The sequence below is a fragment of the Boleophthalmus pectinirostris genome, unplaced genomic scaffold, assembly GCF_026225935.1.
Source record: "Boleophthalmus pectinirostris isolate CB_2022bp ecotype Guang Dong unplaced genomic scaffold, ASM2622593v1 HiC_scaffold_7, whole genome shotgun sequence".
Lineage (NCBI taxonomy): Eukaryota > Metazoa > Chordata > Actinopteri > Gobiiformes > Gobiidae > Boleophthalmus > Boleophthalmus pectinirostris.
In genome coordinates this window covers 14,720,331-14,738,750 of record NW_026571473.1, presented here as the reverse complement: position 1 = coordinate 14,738,750, position 18,420 = coordinate 14,720,331, and the positions used below count along the sequence as shown (strand labels likewise).

Here is an 18,420-nt window from a genome sequence, read left to right as displayed (position 1 = left end):
GGTGAGATGATTTCGTAGTGGGACTGACCAGTTTAAGATTGCTCTGATGTGGTGCATTATTCTGTTACAGACACAACCTGGAGAGAAGGTGTGGTAAAATTTTACTCAGGGACATACAATGTGCACACTATAATTGCAGAGATTAATGGAGAAAAATTCTTCAATCACAATGCTCATAATTATTTTCTGCAAGATATTTTTTCAAACAATATAAAGATTCAACAATAATTCAATGTTAAAAAGACTATTATTGTCTCTGATGTTGAGGATTGACAGCCACTGTAAACGATGAAGATTACCGCTGTAGTCACTCACTTCAGGGGGCTGTGTCTGCCCTTCTGCCGTGCTGCCATGAACCAGGTTTTTACAATAGGAAGGAGTGAAGCTCTGTGGTCTTTATCACAATGATGGGATCACTGATTTAACAGAGGCTAGCTTTAGCCCTCATTCAATCTCTTGGCCCCTTACCCCTTTCCAGGGTATATACAGAGGAGCATTGCCATGGAAAAACTGTTAAAGGCACCCCAGTGTAGATGAGAAACTACTTTCCATTTTATTCTAACAAACTGGATTGAGATTGTCATTGTCATCAAGATATCTCTGTATAGAGTAACATGAGATGGATGTACCTATTGTTCAGGCAGGTGTCTCCAGGTCCCTGATGTTGCTGCAGCAAACCTGTGCTAAGTTTGTTTTACATTGTCACCATGTTGCCATGCACAGTGTCTTTTCCATTGGCTGGAGAAGCCTGCTTCTGATTGCCTGTGGTTGTACAATGGAATCAAATTAGTGATTGGTAATGACCTGAACGCACACATATTGAGGGCGGAGGCCCATCTCACTCTTCCCATGCAAACTTTATGTAGGCCTGTTTTTCACAGTGACACCGTCAGCTTTTGCTCATTACCATCTAATCTGTAGGATTTGTTTCTAAAACAATCGCTGGATGTTCCACAAACTAACTGTATGTTCATAATTGGCCAACTTATACATCATGTTCTTCCATGAGTGAGCCACCTACTTTTAACTTGTTTATAAACCTTCACAGTGCTTACACTGACTGTGGTTATGCAAGATAAGACAAGAATAGTGCTTTTCAAGCATTAAAGCTGCACTATGTAATTTTTGTGGTGGAGGGTCTGCCATCCACATGTCTTTATGAATAGTTGCTGCTTTACCAGGAAAGTTCTACTGTATGGCATTAAACTTATCTATATTGCATGCCAAAACAAGTGTTTGAATTGCTAAAATATTACACTGAAAAAACATGCAGATCTGATCTATAAACTGGCTTGGAAGCACCACCTGTTTGTCTCTATAGAAATACATGTTCAATGCCATACTGTGTAACATTAGTAATCACACACAATCAATAATTGTGTCATTGTTGCTGTACTTTTCTTTGTCCTGTAGATGATTTTACATCAACCTGCTGAGGTACTGAAGATGGAAATTAGCCACGTTGGCTATAATCTTTACATTTTTTATTTTCATTAATATGTGCTGTCTCTTTACAAATAAATAAAATAAGAAACAAGAAACAAGAAACAAGAAATAAGAAATAAGAAATAAGAAATAAGAAGAGCTCCATGAAGATTCATCTTAAATATTATTAGCTGCGTATTATGGAGGGTCAATGTGTGATGATGAATGGCATTGCCTTTGGTAATTTTGTGGTCCACGCAATGTTTTGTGATTTTCTCTTTATTGCAGAGTGAAGGTCAGGGTATACTGTGATTATCTCGGAAATCAGGCCTGATAATGTTGCCAGAGCTGAGTCAGATGACTGCAGTGATTATAACTGCATGCACTACTACCATCAATTATCATCTGGACCCACACAATACCATGTCCAGTTCAGACAAATGAAGTGCTATGAAATAAATGAAATAAATGAAGATACACTTTGATTGCAAGTTTTTCTGCCTCATGACTGACAGTATTTTAGTAGGACCTGGCATCCCATGTTTAATATGAAAAAGTAAAAAGTAGTCCACTTAATTCAGAGCATGTTAACATGTGGCTAACTGTCATCTTTGGACTGACTGAGTGAGTGGTTTTAACATCTTGCTGAAGGGCAGTTGGCCAGCTCATAGGGCTGTTACTGCCATTGAACCCTTGTCCTTTACATGATGGGAGGGTCACTGTAACCACTAGGCCACCCTGTTGCTCTGGATAATCGTTATTATGTTCTCCAAATAAGTAATATACTTTTGGAACGGAAGAGAACCCATAAGTGGGTGGTTGTAAAGAAGTTGACTTCTTCACTTAATAAGACCTCTAGTTGCCCTCACATCTGGGAGGAGCTTCATTCTATGCACATGTGATGCCAAAAACAATGTATGACCAATGGCCTGGGTTAAGCACCAAGCAGGTCACGATTCTTTAGCAGGTAATTAGACGCAAAGCAGTTAGGTGACGGTATTCCTCCCTTTGTCATTAAGAGCTAATATTAGTTTTTCTTACCTCACCATTAAACTAGGCATGCCACCTTTCGTCACCCTGCTTGATACCTGCCAAAGGACCTACTAACATCTGGCTTTTGTCTTAAATGTGAAAAAGCTCAATCTACATTCACTTGAGGGTCAAATGACATAAGCTGGCAGTAATGAAAATACAACTCTATTTGGAGACACTATTAAAGTATGACTTAAAGTGTTTGCCCATTTGGTGAAGTGAACAATAAGTTCACTATAGTCAAGGTGGTCCACAAGAAATAGGGGAAATATGACCTAAGTTAAGGTAAAGTGAAGTCCAACTATTTTCAATGCTGTTACCTCATCCTTAAGTTATCTAATGAGAGGGATGGATGTAGCAGGGCCAGTGGATCTATCGTGATATGCCAGTGAGTGCACTGCAAATTTCTCTGATCAGTCCAAGATTTTAAAACTTATATCAGGTTATTCATCTTGTTTTCAGATTTATTATCTACTAGCTTTGAATTGATTGTATAATCTTAAAAATTGTCACATATATTTATTCCATGACTCAACTAGTCAGAAAATCTTAAATTTAGGCAACGATAATAAGACAATGTTTAAAAGAAGCTATAATCCATTTAGCATAATTTTCCCCTGCAACACTTCACCTGTTTTCAGAATCATTTTTTTTTTGTTTTACAGATCTGTTTGAAACTCAAGTATGTTTTGTCTAAAACTTAGCATGCATAAACGTATTTCCAGCCCATGAACACTTACCAGAGACTGCTTAATTCTAGTCTAGAAGTAGTTTATTTTAAGATAAGTTGTCAAGAGAAATTATCTTGCTGCATGGACAGATAATTTCACTACTTTTAAACATTTTCTAATAGATTTAAGTTTTTATATTTAAAATTTTGGCCAAGCTTGTTTGCAGTGTATGGATGGACAATGGGGACGAGAACAAACAAAATAACTGTGTCTCAAGGATTTCACCCTCAACCTTCTTTTTGGCAGCCAGGAAAAAGGATTCTTAGTACTGTTACTGCATGTTATAATTTTCTTCCAATTGTTGTTATTTTAAGGGACCTGACAGGGACATTAATTGTAGCAATCTCTTTACAAAATAGGTTGGGTAATTGAAAATGTAGATAGGAAACAAATAATGTTATCTTTCATCTAAACAAAACCCAAACAGCCATTTTTTAAATAAATGATTTTTCAGTAATTACATCCTGGAACAAGAATTATTATATTGTGTGTACTGAGTTGCTACAGGCCTTATATCACATGCTTTTTGTATTATTTTTAAGTTACAATGTTATAATGTTTCTTCATCAAAAACAGAGTTGAAGTTGAAGTGTTTTAATTCATTTACACAAGGCTGAGAAATCTTGGATTTTTAGACTGTCTCCCTCTGGAAAGCTCAAAATAATTGCTGTTAGCTCTTGGTTGTCTTGTATACCATGAAGCTCCCCACATTTTTAAAGTTAGAGAAATTGCATCAGAAGTAATAATTAAAATGCTGACTTCTTTATATTGTGTGTTTATGGGTGGATTGATTGCCAAAGCACAATAGAGTAAATCAGTTATGTTAATACAGTTAAGTGAGATGCCAAGTTTTAACATAGCAAGACAAACCCATTCACAAGCGCATCATTTGCTGCCAACACAGTGCGTGGAGACTTACCCCAATTACCTTCTGTGATAATATGCACCGTAAGTGAACGGTGAGATGAGCTCCAGTCTTTTTAATATTTTGTGTGGTCTCTTACACTGTCTGCTTTGGCACACATTCTGTTTGCTTAGCTCTTGACAGGCTTAATATAGCCCCTTCGGGTGTGTGCATAGTGGTTTGTAGCACTGTTGTCGTGTATGACTACTTCTCCTTCAAGTGTGCTGGCTGTTTGCTCTGCAGGAGGCTGGGTCTAAAGCCCTTAAGTCCTACCAGAGAGCATTGTGGTGAAGCACAGTGTCAGCCCATGCTACTTTACTGGTAATGGGGCATGCGTTTGGAGTGTTCCTTCTGTCTCTGCCATGTTGGCTCCTGCCCGGTTCTGCCGAAGGGGGATTCTCATTCAAGTTTTTAAGTCTGTTCTAGATTTGACAGACAATTTACTTGACATACTGTGCTGTTATGCAATATTTAAATGCTTTGCTGAATTGCGATAATTATTTTAGATTCTTATCAAATGACTGTACACCTTTGTTTTCTAGAAGTGACCTTAAGAAGTGTTTTCCACTGTTTGCTTTTAGAGGGTTCTTTTTTCTTGACAGTCATGAAGTGATTGGCAGCCAAATTTCACCCACTATTGCTTCTTAATGAAATAACACACGTAACACACTGGGACAAATCCTCAAACAAATTACCATGCTTGGATCCCATTGAAAGAATGGCAACAGAATGCTGCAGTATGTGACTAGACTTAAGTCCAATGGCATTGAATAATTGGGAAAATATGACATGTTATAATGGTGTAAAAAAAATAATAAAAGTGTATCTTAAAGGTCATATATTACGCAAATTTGACTTTTGTGACCTTTTAGGCATGTTAGAATGTTACCTCCTAAAGACATATCAGGAGTTGTGTTCTGTTTCATTCACATGTTTTAGCAACCCTTTACCATTTATTAATCTGTCTACATCTTCAAATCTCAAAAAGCTCTATTCCAGCTTGTGATGTCATGAAGTGGTAGTTTTCATGTTAGCAGCTACTTTTTAGCTTTTGTTCAGAAGAGATTGGTAAATAGGGCAGAAATCATCCAAATTATTCTAGTGAAGATGTATGGAGTTTAAAAACACAGTGGAGCACTTCCTGTATTAGTGTTTTCTGTTTGAGAGAATAACTCAGCCTCAGAATGATCCTGAATATTATAACATGAATCAGAAAATAGTGTAATATGGGCTCTTGAAATTAAATAAAAAAGATGGAGAATAAGAGGGCTTTGACAGTGCAGTACTGCCTGTTATTTTGAGGGAAGAGTTGTAGAAGTATCAATAGTCTTAACTCAGGAAATATGCAGCCCAATAAAAATGTCTTTTGATCCACCTTTGATGAACCGGAGCACTTGGTGAGAAGAGCGTCCTGGAGGACTATCAGTGGTTATAGGAAACCAGACCCCTCCTGTGTTATCTGTTTATAAAGTCAGCCGAGGTAAACTTGTTCTGGGTGGGAATGTTGATATGAACTAAAAAAAGGGCTGGAAACATTGTGGCTTTTTTACCATGCAAAAACATCCCGTAAGGCATCTGTAGTGTGCTTTCTGGCACCATTTTAAAACGTGTTGCAAGATTTGTGAACTGAAAAACATTTCACTGAGGCAGCTACACTCTACTTGCAACAGGTACAGAGCAAATTAAAGGTCTATATTCTGTTATTTCCTGGTTGATGTTATAATATTGTTTCCTCATTAAACATACCTGGAGTTGTGTTTTGTTTCATTCACACATGTTTAACACACAAATCCTGCATATTTAGGCTGAGTTCTTCTCTCAATCTGAAAACACTCTGTGGGAAGTGCTCCACTGTGTTTTGAAACTCTAGAATCAATTTGATAATTTCAGGCCGGAAATCTCTACAAAATGAAAGTTTAAATGTAGCTATTAACTTGAAATCTAACTCTGCATGACATCACTATAATGGAGCATTTTGAGCTTTGGAGATGCAGACAGATTAATAATAAAGGACTACTAAAACATGTGTGAATGAAACAAAACACAACTCCAGGTATGTTTTTGAGGTAACGATATACTAACATGGCTTAAAACTCACACGATAAATTTTGCATAATATAGGACCTTTACGTTTTCAGTCTCTTCACTGCCAAAACAGGAGCAGAAAATCAAGATATGGTACATTTACAAGGCTATAACAACAGTTTCATAGTATCTAACTGATATTTTTCTTCATAACATGACAATGGACATACTGTGTAAGAGAGGGGTGTTTTTTGACAGCGGAAGTGACAACATTAACTGCTGACAGGACATTGCGTTAAAAGATAGACATTTGTCTCAGTCAAAAGGTTATTTGGAGAAAAAACATGTGCTACTGCAAATCAGCACGTACTCACAGGAATATGGCAGGCTGCGCTGTTTCATCTCACATCACTTGTCTTAGCACATATTGCAAGCAAATCAAGCTCTCTGGTTTCAGCCTTTTTGGTGAACCACAAAGTTGAGGCAGGAAAACGGACAGCAGCCGAACGCTCATCAGCTGGCTCCTCTTTGAGTCCTGTAACAGTGAAGTCAGGGTTCACGGGAGCATAGCGTCAGATGGAGTAAGTATTCATTCAGAGATACACCAGCTTTGTATCATGTGCTGTGTCGCTAACCACTGTTGGCACCATGACTGGCCGGTGCACAGACTAACCACAAGACTTGCCCAACTGGCATGGTCCTGATCATTACCATATGTGTACATAGAAGACAGGAGAGTGCTCTGGTTTAAACTATGGTTGGATATATTGAAAAGATCTCCATTGTGATCCAGGGTACATTTGTATTTGCGTTACTTCTGACAGGTACATTTGACTAATAAATAGCCGATTTTATTTAATACATTCTGGAATAGTGTGGTTGTTTTGGTCAGGCGTGTATCCATTAGATGCTCTCAAATCATGACCATGTTTGAGTGCCTTCTCTGCCAGGCTTTTAGTGCCCTAACCCTACAGACTTTGACTCGAGTAAGTAAATTTTACAATACCAACTAAAAACAACCTGTAACTATGTAAAAAAAAAAAAAAAAAAAGACTCAGAAACCATCTAATTTTGAATTATAAGGTACATTGTGCTAAAGTAAAAATACATAAATAAATAAATAAATAAATACAGGTACAAGATGCATTCTATGAAATCATATTCATCAATCTTCTTCTGTTTATGTGGGACAGCAGTCTGAGCAGTGACCTCCCTCACCCCTCCAGCTCCTCCAGGACAGCCAAGAGACACAGTCCTGCCAGTGTGTCCTGGGTCTTTTCTGTGCCTCCTCACAGGTGAGACATGCCCCAAATACTTCCCCTGGGAGGCATCCAAGAGGCATCTGGAATAGCCTGGGCTACCTCATCTGGTCCTCTTGACATGGAGCAGCAGTGGCTCTACTCTGAGCTCCTCTCAGGTGATCGAACTTCTAAGGGAGACCTCAACCACCCTAGTGGAAATAAGATGTTCTGGTCTGTCTTACTGCAGTGCAATCGCTGCTCCTGTTTCAGTTATTTTTCATGTGTGATTAAAATAAAGCAAGGTATCTAGAGTAGGAAACATGGGAATCCTGCATCTCTCTGAGTCATCCAACTCAAGGTGGTCCTTGAGAGCTCATGAAGTGGGACCCCATTCCTTGTGTGCCCCTCCTAGTGGTCTGTTTAGTATCAGCTCCCTTTTCCATACCTGTTTGGGACGACTGCACTTGTACACTGCAGGCTCTGTGCTAATGTGCAGCTAATTATGATCAAGTCCAACCCTCTTTTACACTGGGCTCTGGTGTTAAGACTACAGAATGTGTATGAGCTGAAACCTTTGCACTAATTATATTTACGTTATAAAAACTTCATATGCAGTCACTACATGTTGGATACTCTTAATTTGTTAATGCAGATAAAAGGCCTTCTCTTATATTCCATATTCTTAAGACTCAAGTATCTCACTATGACGTTACTGGTGGAATGCTTGTTGTCTGCTTCTATCCATGGAGATGTTTATGGAGGCAAGCAGGCAATGCTATCATGTCAAGTTACAAGTCAGACCTGTGGAGAGGTGAACCCACTCACTATATGTAAGACAGCGCCATACTGTGAAATATTACATGGAAAAACCATAATATCTCAATGGTGATCTCAATCAGGTAGTGAACCCCACTCTGTAGAAAATGGAGATGGTGCTCTTTCAAATCTGTTTACAATGTGGATTGGCAGAATACGACTAAAATCTAAATGCTGGATTGGAACTTTCCAATGAGAAAATGATCACTGTATCATGTATCACATTCAGTTAAGAGTGGATTTGATCTTTACAGATTTTTGTATGATTATTTATTATTGCCTTTAGTTTGTGTGTTGTAGTTTTGGCTTTGTATTTCGTGGTTGTGTGCGTTTGCACGGACTTGCCTAGTTGTGACCTTACCTAGCTCCCCCTCATCAGCGTGTTTCTTTCCACCATAACCTCAGGAAAAGTGACGAGGTAAACACTGGACTCTCAGATAGTCTATGTTTGTGGTGGGGATGGGACCGAGATGACATAAGCCCAGTTCCTATCTGCTCTCAAGAGGAAAGCCCTGCTGGAGCGCATGACGTGGAAAACGGTCACAGCACGTAGCTTCCTGTACAGTAATACTTTCATTGTAATATTCAGTCATTCAGTTCAAGGATGGCTTTAAAGGAACCAGCTGTGTTTTTGAGGGAAACCCCCAAAACACATCTTATCTCATGTTAAAAGAGATTTCCAGTCACTTCTTCGCCTTAAGTGGTTCCAGTGTAAAAAGCAATAAATGATATATTGAGTCCATATTTGGCATGTGGGTAATTTTAGACCTTGTCAGCACAGTAAGTGGATCATATTTACATGGTTACCACATCACATCATCTGCCATATAGATTTTTAATAGACATCTCAAATCATTGGGTACATTGGACTTCTTACCACAGCCCAATGACAAGCATGTGTTATGTAAATTGGTGACTTAAACTGTCCAATGTGCATTACTGTTTCTGTATAAGCCCTCCTAAAGGACCACAGTCAGTTGTATCAGCAATTTATTTAAATGACTCTTTTCACTTACGGCAATAAGCAGAATTTCAGGTCATGTACTTAACTTTTATTTCTTTTATTACCCTTAATATGCAGTGTAATGTAATGTCAGCTGAGATGAATCCCCGACTGTAAGATATGAAATTACGGGGCATTTTGTTGGATGAAAACCATATAGCTGCAACTCAAACACTTTTTTTTTTAAAATCTGTTTTGGCACATTGTCGGATGAGAATCACGAGGAAACAACCATGTGTGATTATCCCTAACAGTTGCTTGTCTGTTATGGTTCAATATCAGAGCGAGAAAAGGGACTAAATGAGCTGGGCTAACAGTTCAAATTAAAATACGTTTTTCTCTCATGGTTCAAAATTGGATGCAGTGGATTTAATGGTAAATGAAATACATGAATTTGCTTAAGTTTTCTGATATACAAATACATTTATTTATAAGTGTATAAGACTTGTACAAGCAGTGGGCATGGGAAACCTCATAGCTATAAGAATCCTTTAAGCCAAAATGGGGAAACCTCCCAAAAGAGGTAGGAATCTTTGACCTTTTAAATAATAATAATAATAAACCCTCTCAAATGAGTCAGTCTTTAGTCAGACTACCAGTTACAGTTGTGTCATTTTCTTAGGGATGGTGAAGTCTGAAATTATCTAATACACACAAAAAACTATTTTTGGTTAAATCTCTTTTCTAACTTGTGAATGTTTTCAAACTAATGTTGAGAAAACCTTGAGGACAAAATTCAAAACTTGAGGGCATACTAAAGTTCCCATCAAAACATGCATAGAGGAGGAAAGCCATTGCCATTAAAACCAATGGTCTGTACAGATTCATAATAGCATAACTATGAATAATGAAATAAACAAAATATCAACTTGTAGCTTTTATAACCTCCAACAGAATTCTGCAGAAATGCTCCATTTAACACACTCTGGTCCAGCACCATGAGCGCTGCCTGTGGTGAAGTTTGACAGTGTAGAAAATCCAACTCACGATATGATATTTTACCTCCACGTCCTGCAGCACAATCGTCACTTAGGGGTAATTTCTCCTGTTGGCGACTACATTCTGAAAAAGCAATGAAATCGAAAGTTTGAAATACACATTAAAATCATTACGTAACTGAAGTCGCAGAGCTAACCTTCTCCAGTGTACAACCCGAACATTCACCCAGTCTTTTTAGTTGTGGTACAATTTGAATTTAAGAACCGTTTATCAGTGTAATTGCACTGTGAATTAAAAGTAAAGTGCTAATTTAAGGGATATCTGAAATACTAAGGACTTAATATGGACCACATGCGTCTTTATTTTCCTCTGCAGAATTGAAATGTGTAATTAGTGACATTGTTTCACAGTCAAAGTGACTTAACAGGAGGCATTTGAGGGGGGTCTGAGTGAATTAGTTGGAAATTTCTATTGCTTTCTTTGGCGGAGGACCACTTCCTCTCGTAGTGTGCTCTGTGTCCCAGGTGTGCTGTTCTCAGCCTCAGAGCTGCGTATTAAAACACATGCGGCACACCGCACTGGGCAATAGTCACCAGCCACTTAAACCTATCTCAAATCCACTCTTACTTGGCGGTTTTGACTTTGACTAATATGTTCAGTGGGAATACTTAACATTATAACTTTTATAATGTTTTAGCCTTTTCCATTTGGGATAAGAGCAAAATATCTGCCTTTTAAAGTACACAGATATCATCAAACCTATTTTGTAAAGATTTTGTGCCAGATGCCATTCCTGACCCAGCCCTCTTATTTCTTGAAAAATCTTTAGTTTTGTTGTCAATGTTTTGTAGGATGTCAAAGTCAAAAACATGTACGACTGCCCTTAAACAAATGAATTCCATCTGGATGTGATGATTTTTCCTTTCCCTCCAAAGCACGTCTTTTGTCCCCCACAGTCTTAAACAGGACTTGTGGACACTGCTCATGAAATATGAAGTCCAGACCAGGTTCACCATCAGGGAAGTTAATTGGCTTCACCCGGGTCACTCAGAATCCAGATCTGTTCTGTGCGTTGATGTAATGTGCTCCACTGAGACTGTGCCAAGTGTTAAACTTGGGCTAAGAGAACCCATTGCCTAACTTTATATATTAAAAAAAGAGTTAAAACACAGTTACATTACCTATGTTTTTTCTTCAGTTATGTACTGCTTACTTTGGATAACTAGTGAGTGGTTATTCAAAGACAAAGACTTCCTAATTGTTTATGGTTACCAATCACACTATTTCCTCAGTCTCTAAGGAGTCATCAGAGTGGCTCAAGACGTAAGGTAAACTCAATCAAAGATCTGCTTTTTCTCTGATCCAGAAAGAGGACTTAGCCTCAGTCAGGACCTCACATAATTCCTCTTTAAGTTTCCACGGATGTCACTGGGAGAAGATACAACAAAGAAAAAAAGAAAAACGCTACTGACCAAACACTGAGTCATGGTCAAGACTTTTGCCAGTACCTTTGATGAACATGTGTGCCTGTTGTCACAAGTGGACATACAGCTTTTACTGTTAGTAACTTGTTTTTACTGATAATGTTAAGAGTAGAAGTTATATTGTTGTTCTATAGACAAAAGCAGTACAAAGGCATTCACTGAAATCATGTTCACACACACAAATGAAAAAAGAAATACATCAGAAATGAACCATGTAAACTGCTACATTTGATGGTGCAATCCAACACAACAATTTAAACAGAATTTGACTAATAAGTGAAGAAAAACCAGAGTAGAACCTTGTGCAACAAGGCCTAATGTTTGTGTGGCTGGACCAGTCTCTGGTGACCATTGACAACAATGTGACCGTAGGTTGACTGCTTCCTGAGTTCAGGAGTTATTTTTGCCTCATCGGTTTGCACAGAAAGAGCCACATCTGTGAGTGGCACACAGTCATTACAAATGGAGTGTGTGTGAGAGAGCTGTGGTTGAGGAATACCTTATCGGAGCACATCCAGCGGAGAGAAGAAGCACCATCAGCCTGAGCCCAGACGGTGAAGGCTCTTGATATTTGATGACAGTGTGACCTCAGGAGGCTTTCAAAGAGTGCCAGAAGACCAGCCACAGTTCTGCAGTCAAGCCCCCTCCTGTTGGCTATAGTACAGTATAAGCACCTGCTCTGTTATTAGGCAGGTATTTATTTAAAACACAATCAAATTAGTGTGAGATCAGTGTGTGACTACTGCTTCGTGCTTCCAGCCATTATTTGCTTAGCATTTTTCACAAGTCTGAAAGCTTAAGTAGGCAGTATTCTTTGGCTTTAATGACCACACAGCACATGGAGCCCGGCCAAACTCATCTGTGACTTATGATCCAAAAAGCGGCAGGAGGCAGGAGGAGACCGATGTGACAGTGGAGATGTACAGTATGTAACACACTGCCACAAATATCCCACTAAATCAAATGATAAAACGTCAACTTACAGGAACATTAACTTCAGGTCGTACTGACCTCATTATTAACTTTTGTGGTTTATGACGAACTACGGTCCATTGAAAAGCTCCTCTCTCTAATGGGGTTTTTAAGAATGGTGTACTCAGAGTAATTCAGAAATTCAGGAAGTTGAATATTACGTAGATAAGTTGGCTTAAATGCATATCGTCTTTGGTGCCCTATCGAAAGAAACATTTTTTACTGTTTCACTTTTACACTTAGACACAAGTTTATTCAAGGTGCTCACAGTGGTACAGGCAGTCAGCGCAAATAATAATTTGAAATACATTCATTTTTTTGTTCTAATTTATTAACAGTATGGGTCAATTTTATGCTTATCAATAATAGTCGACACAGTTGCACGGTTCAGGTATGGGTGTCTTAAATGAGAGTATCATTTAAGTATCCCATAAACTACCACAAATGTACTTATCCCGCTGACACACCACATACTCTGCAGCTTCCTCCTTATTCAACTTTCCATTGTCATTCTCCAAAAACGCAATTGATAGGATGTCACAGCGAATGAGTCCAAAAGAAGCGCACTAAATTTCCAACTATATTGAAGATGCACTTAAGCTGGCACTGACGAGAGGAAAACCCCATAATTTATTACAAGAAATCGTGATCTTTTAAAGTATTGGGACAATCAAATGAGAATGTTTTTAAAGGTTAGAGCTGACTGATGATGATGTGAGTTTTAATGTGGGGTTCAGTTAAGAACAGCCCATATTATATGTAAAATTAATTTTGTGTTGTGAGAAGTACAATGAAGTATTAGATAAATAACATATTCAATTTTATTTTCAGCTGCTTTCAAATTTATTACTGTGAGGTAAGCTGCAAAGCACTTAGTAACAAAAAAGTAATGGCTGTTGCATTGACAGAAGTTGGCACACAGAGACAGTGCTCCATTCAAGAGTTCAGAGAGTCTGTGAGGGAAGTTACTCATCGAGCAGGACCACGGACAGGGCATGGCTGTTTGAATACATGCAAGAACCATGTAATAAAGGTGATCATGGAAATGTAATGCTGCCAAGTCAGAGAGAAAAAGTCTAATTTGCATAGTTTAACAATGCTAAGTATTATTTATTTCTTGGGCACTATGTACAATAAAAAAAAGAAAGTATGCTCTGGATTTTTGTCCAACCACAGTCCCTTCACCGGTGTGTTCAAGTTTGAACATTACAAAAACAATACAAAGGTAAAATATTAGTGCAAGAGACTTACACTTCATAAATATGCTTTGTAAAATATGCTAATATTAAAATAGATGCACTTCTGGCCTTAATAAACAAAACGTGCAGGTTAATAATTAAAAATGTTAGTTGTACTGCTACTCACACTGATGATAATCAAGATGATCTAATAGAGGTATTCTCATCATTTTCAATGTTGAACTTAAAGTCCCAGTACTGATTTCGTCCCATGAATTTGAGCCGAATTTGTTTTGCCCTAGTACAGAGCTCTCATGGAAAAATTATGTCCATTGTGTGTTTCTGCAACTAATTATTGTTTGGTAATCAGAAAGTGTATGTCAGCATGCTAGTTGCTATTATCTTCTGTCACAGCAAAACTCTGCCCTGGTTTTGAGACTTGTGAAAACAGTTTGTAAACTCATCCTGCTGAATAATTAAAATGCTCAGAGCGAATAAGGTAATTGAGGAATAACTCTGGACCATTGCAAAGCATAGCCACAATTTTCAAGTATTTAAGAGAGTAGAACGAAGAACGTACAGCACCTTTAACTGCATGCACACCAGAGTAAATCTATATAGATACAGAATAACTATATAGAAAGAGAATAACTAGCAGCCCCTCTAGGGCTATGTGCTCCTCTGTAAACCCAATAAGGCTGAGGGCACACAGACCAGGTAGCTGCAAGTACTGTACCTTTACAGTGTTTGTAAATAATATCATTAAAAGGACAGAGGGCCATTTGGTACAGTGTGGCTAATAGTTCTAATCAGCTGACTTTAAAAGAGATTGTCTTAAAGGGGCATTCTGCAGCTTTGGAACAGGAGACAGATGTTGGGAAGTGAGAGATAGACCAAATTACAGAGCAATTCCCACAAATTAGTGTCTGTCTAACGCTGATACAAGGAGGAAATTCGGGAAAACGAGGGGTGACGTGTTACAACCCAACAAACTTAAGAACAATTAGTACAGTGGATAAAAGAGACTGTAATAGTTTCTTGTAAGCTGATTTCGCCTGCGGGAAAAGCACCCATCAGTACCACTTAGTCAGAGAAGTTATTCAGAAGACAGTAACAGGGCAAGGCACCAAAACATCCACAACAGGCTACACAGTATTGACCAAACTTAACTCAAGATTTGGACATGGGTCCCTCACGCCCTGCTCCTGACAGGTTGCCCAAAGTAGGTGCCCAATTTTTGTATATGGAGACAATAAAGCTCAAGTAAAAGATGTTAGGGAATAAACAGGCAAGAAGTTGAAACTGAACCATTTGTTTGTTTCTCATTCAAGCCTGATTCATTCATTTTACATGTACTGTAGCTCAGTTGTAGAGCTACAGTGCATATTCAAATTTGAAGTTTAAAGGTAAATTCAATGGTGATGGTTGCAGTTAATAAAAAAATACACAAAATTGTGAGCTTTAAACCATGTTAGAATGCTGTTACCTCCTTAAAAACATACCTGTCCCACCTTGTAATACCAGGTCTGAAATCGTCCAAATGATTCTAGTGAAGGTGTGCGGAGTTTAAAAACACAGTGAAGCTCTTCGGGTATTACTACATGACATCACAAGGCGGAACAGACTGTAAATATGCAGGGTTGGGAAATGACATATAACTTGGAACAGAATAATATGGGCCGTTTAAACTGAAATGACAGAAAAAATTGTATAAAAAGTATAAAAAATAAAAAATAAATCACAATCGTTGCAGGTAGAATGTTTCCTGTAATCTTGCAGACTTCCCCCATTTTCAACAAATAGTTTGATACTTCTGATACATGTGACAAGTACATACACTATTTACACACTATTAGCTGTTTTCTGTTAGCTTTCGTGATTACTCTTGGGGAAAAAAACTGTGAAAATGTGCGCAATTTTCAGTCAGAAGCGCGTACTGTTGCCTTTAGCCAAGTGAGATCAATGCGTTTAAGTTTGGGGTCGGGGCAGGAGCCTGCTTTTAATTCCTTAAAGGATGTGACCTCAGACAGCCAAACATGGGAGGCATGTTGAGCCACTTAGCACCAGGGAAATTCATCAGAGAGGGGTGGAAGCATTATTACTGCTGATAGGAAAATGAAGCTGATTCACAGAGTTTTGTCTCCAGACCTGCCCATTGATGATTCATTAGAGGAGTGTTTTGTGTTATTGTTCTCCGTCATTCAGTATCACACAGAGTATCAAGTCTGTGTGTGGACTGGACATGCTGTCATGAGAAAGGTCTGCTCTGTTCACACACATTAAGGCCAAATGACAAGGTCTGAAGCATCTGCACAGAGAACTACTCATGTTTTAATTTGTATAACGCAGATTAGTAAAGCCATGATGCAATTTACTCTAAACCACGTCTGCCTTCATATTTACTGCCTTCTTTTACACGTCCATCTTGGCTGGAAAAAACAGAAAACTATTTTTTATACAGTGGAATATCAGTCAGTCTGATTCCCAGTCCCTCCATTGCGTCTCCAGTACTAACCTTTAGTGACATATGTGAAACAAAGGAGCTCATTGGTCACCCATCATTTACAAACAAAAATTTCCCTCACCTCAAATGAACAGAGTTTAGTGTTTCGTTTATTGATTCTGGAGAAATAAGTGAAGTTTTTCAGTCTCTTCTGATATTATTTTACTTTCTTTTTCCTAATAAGTAGCAATATTTGTTTTGTTTTTGTACTGGCTGATCCACCTCTCAATCACTCCCATCTCAAAATGGGAGAGTGAATGGTGAACGGACTCACATCTTTGTAAAGTCTTAGAGAAATGTATATTCTGGATCCCAGGCAAATGTTTATAATGAATCAAATAGGCTTTCAAAAGGATGGCATAAAGAAGAATATATTGTCTATACCATAATAAATTCTGTAATAGCATTTTAGTTTCCATAAGCCAAACCAAATGTCAAAAGCTGAATTGTATTGCACATGGCACATTCTCTATATGTGCAGCCTTCACATATTGAAAGTGTTCCTTCTCAAGTAACCAGTTTATTTTAGGACTCATAATTTTATCCAGGCTTTACTTGTCTTTTTATCTTAAAATAATATTACCTCATTCATGAAGTAGAAAGCAGGCCTCTATATGAGAAAGCCCACAGGTGATGACATGTCTAGGTGATGTCCCATATCAAGTTTTGGAGCAGGCAATATATAGATTTTAACCAAAGGTGTCATTTTCTGAATAGTGCCCATAATAGTTTCAAGGTCATATAATTCAAATGTATCCATGTTCTCTGCAGCTTTCCAACAGTCTCCTGGCCTGTATCTGGTGCGCCATAAGGGGTGCCTCCATGTTGGATTTTCCATTTCTGGAACTTAAAAAAAAAAACAAGCTCACGGAGCAAATCATTGAATGAATGGAGGAATGTGACACACACTTCAGATCTGGTGACATTTGAGAGGCTTCCAGTGTTTACATGTTCCAATAGTACTTTTGACATGTTTCGCCATTGGCTGAATGGGAATTGTTAAATGTCAACGGTGTTTCCAAAAGCTTTCATGCAATGTTTGGCCACTTACTTTGATTTGTTTATTACAGAGTCAGCATTTTGCTCTTTTTTCTCTTTTTTCATTTCAAGGTATTCCTCTTCGATTAACGTCAAAGCCAATAGAATGAGCACTGGACCTAAAATAATCTTCTTAAAATGTAATTATCAATAACATTATAACTTATGCAAATTGATTGTTAAAATATTATTCTAGTTATGCAGCCAAATTACATTACTATGCTGTTACAAATGTCTATGGATCCATATGTTTATGATGCCAAGTTTTCTTTGTGCACATTACAGGAGTACTGTAGAGTGTTGAGTGCCCTGCCATTCACCTCACCCCCCAGAATGCTTCACGACACAAGACGAGGTGAGCCTTATGGACCAGGATTGAATTTCTTACATGTCCTTTTCAGCAGTGAATAATATTCTTGTAATGTCTATTAGTCCTGGCAGCCCCACATGGGTCTTCTGGCAAAAAATGTAATCCCACACACTGACAAAGTACATGAAGTCCAATTGTATCACTTAATATTGTAACAATACTTTACTTGTACGTATACCTTTATATAATAATGCCTTATTTGACCCCAGTTTCTTGCTATTTTGCTACTTATTTTGAATTTATCACCATTTATATTCTTATCTTAATTATTATATTATATTCTCTAGTGTAAGTGGTTAATCTGTTAGTGTCATGTTGCTAATAGCACCCACACAAATTCATGACATTATAATAGACTTTTACTTACCTGAACAAATCCAACACAATGTCCAAACACATGTAACAATTTTACAGAATGTAAAATTGAATGTAGACATTGCCTTTTCTCATCTAGTCTAATGGGCATTGTAAAGCCAACAGCCAGGCAGGTGATGATAAAGTGAAAAAAATACATGATTGTGTCCCTTTAGATTGGTGCTAAACATCCAAGCACCTATAGAACGTGGCTGTGGGTGTGGACTGGAGGGAGAATAGGACAATGCTTTTCATATGTGTGTGTGTTATCTGCTGGTAGCACTTCCCTCAGACCCATGCAGTGCTTTGTTATGGGACATTCAGCTTCAGTATCTGACATGTAGGAAGGATGAGTTGGTGCAGAATTGGACATGTCACCTTTGGGTGACATACATTTGGCTTTCC

At 38.1% G+C, this 18,420-nt stretch overlaps 1 long non-coding RNA gene across 1 annotated transcript; it reads left to right on the top strand.

Annotated features, from left to right (window-relative positions):
• Positions 1-6,505: 6,505 nt before the first annotated feature.
• Positions 6,506-17,856, top strand: LOC129412081 (uncharacterized). The gene is made up of 4 exons (XR_008633568.1): positions 6,506-6,698; positions 7,311-7,534; positions 17,364-17,431; positions 17,577-17,856. It is a non-coding gene; the product is annotated as an uncharacterized LOC129412081 (long non-coding RNA).
• Positions 17,857-18,420: the final 564 nt, after the last annotated feature.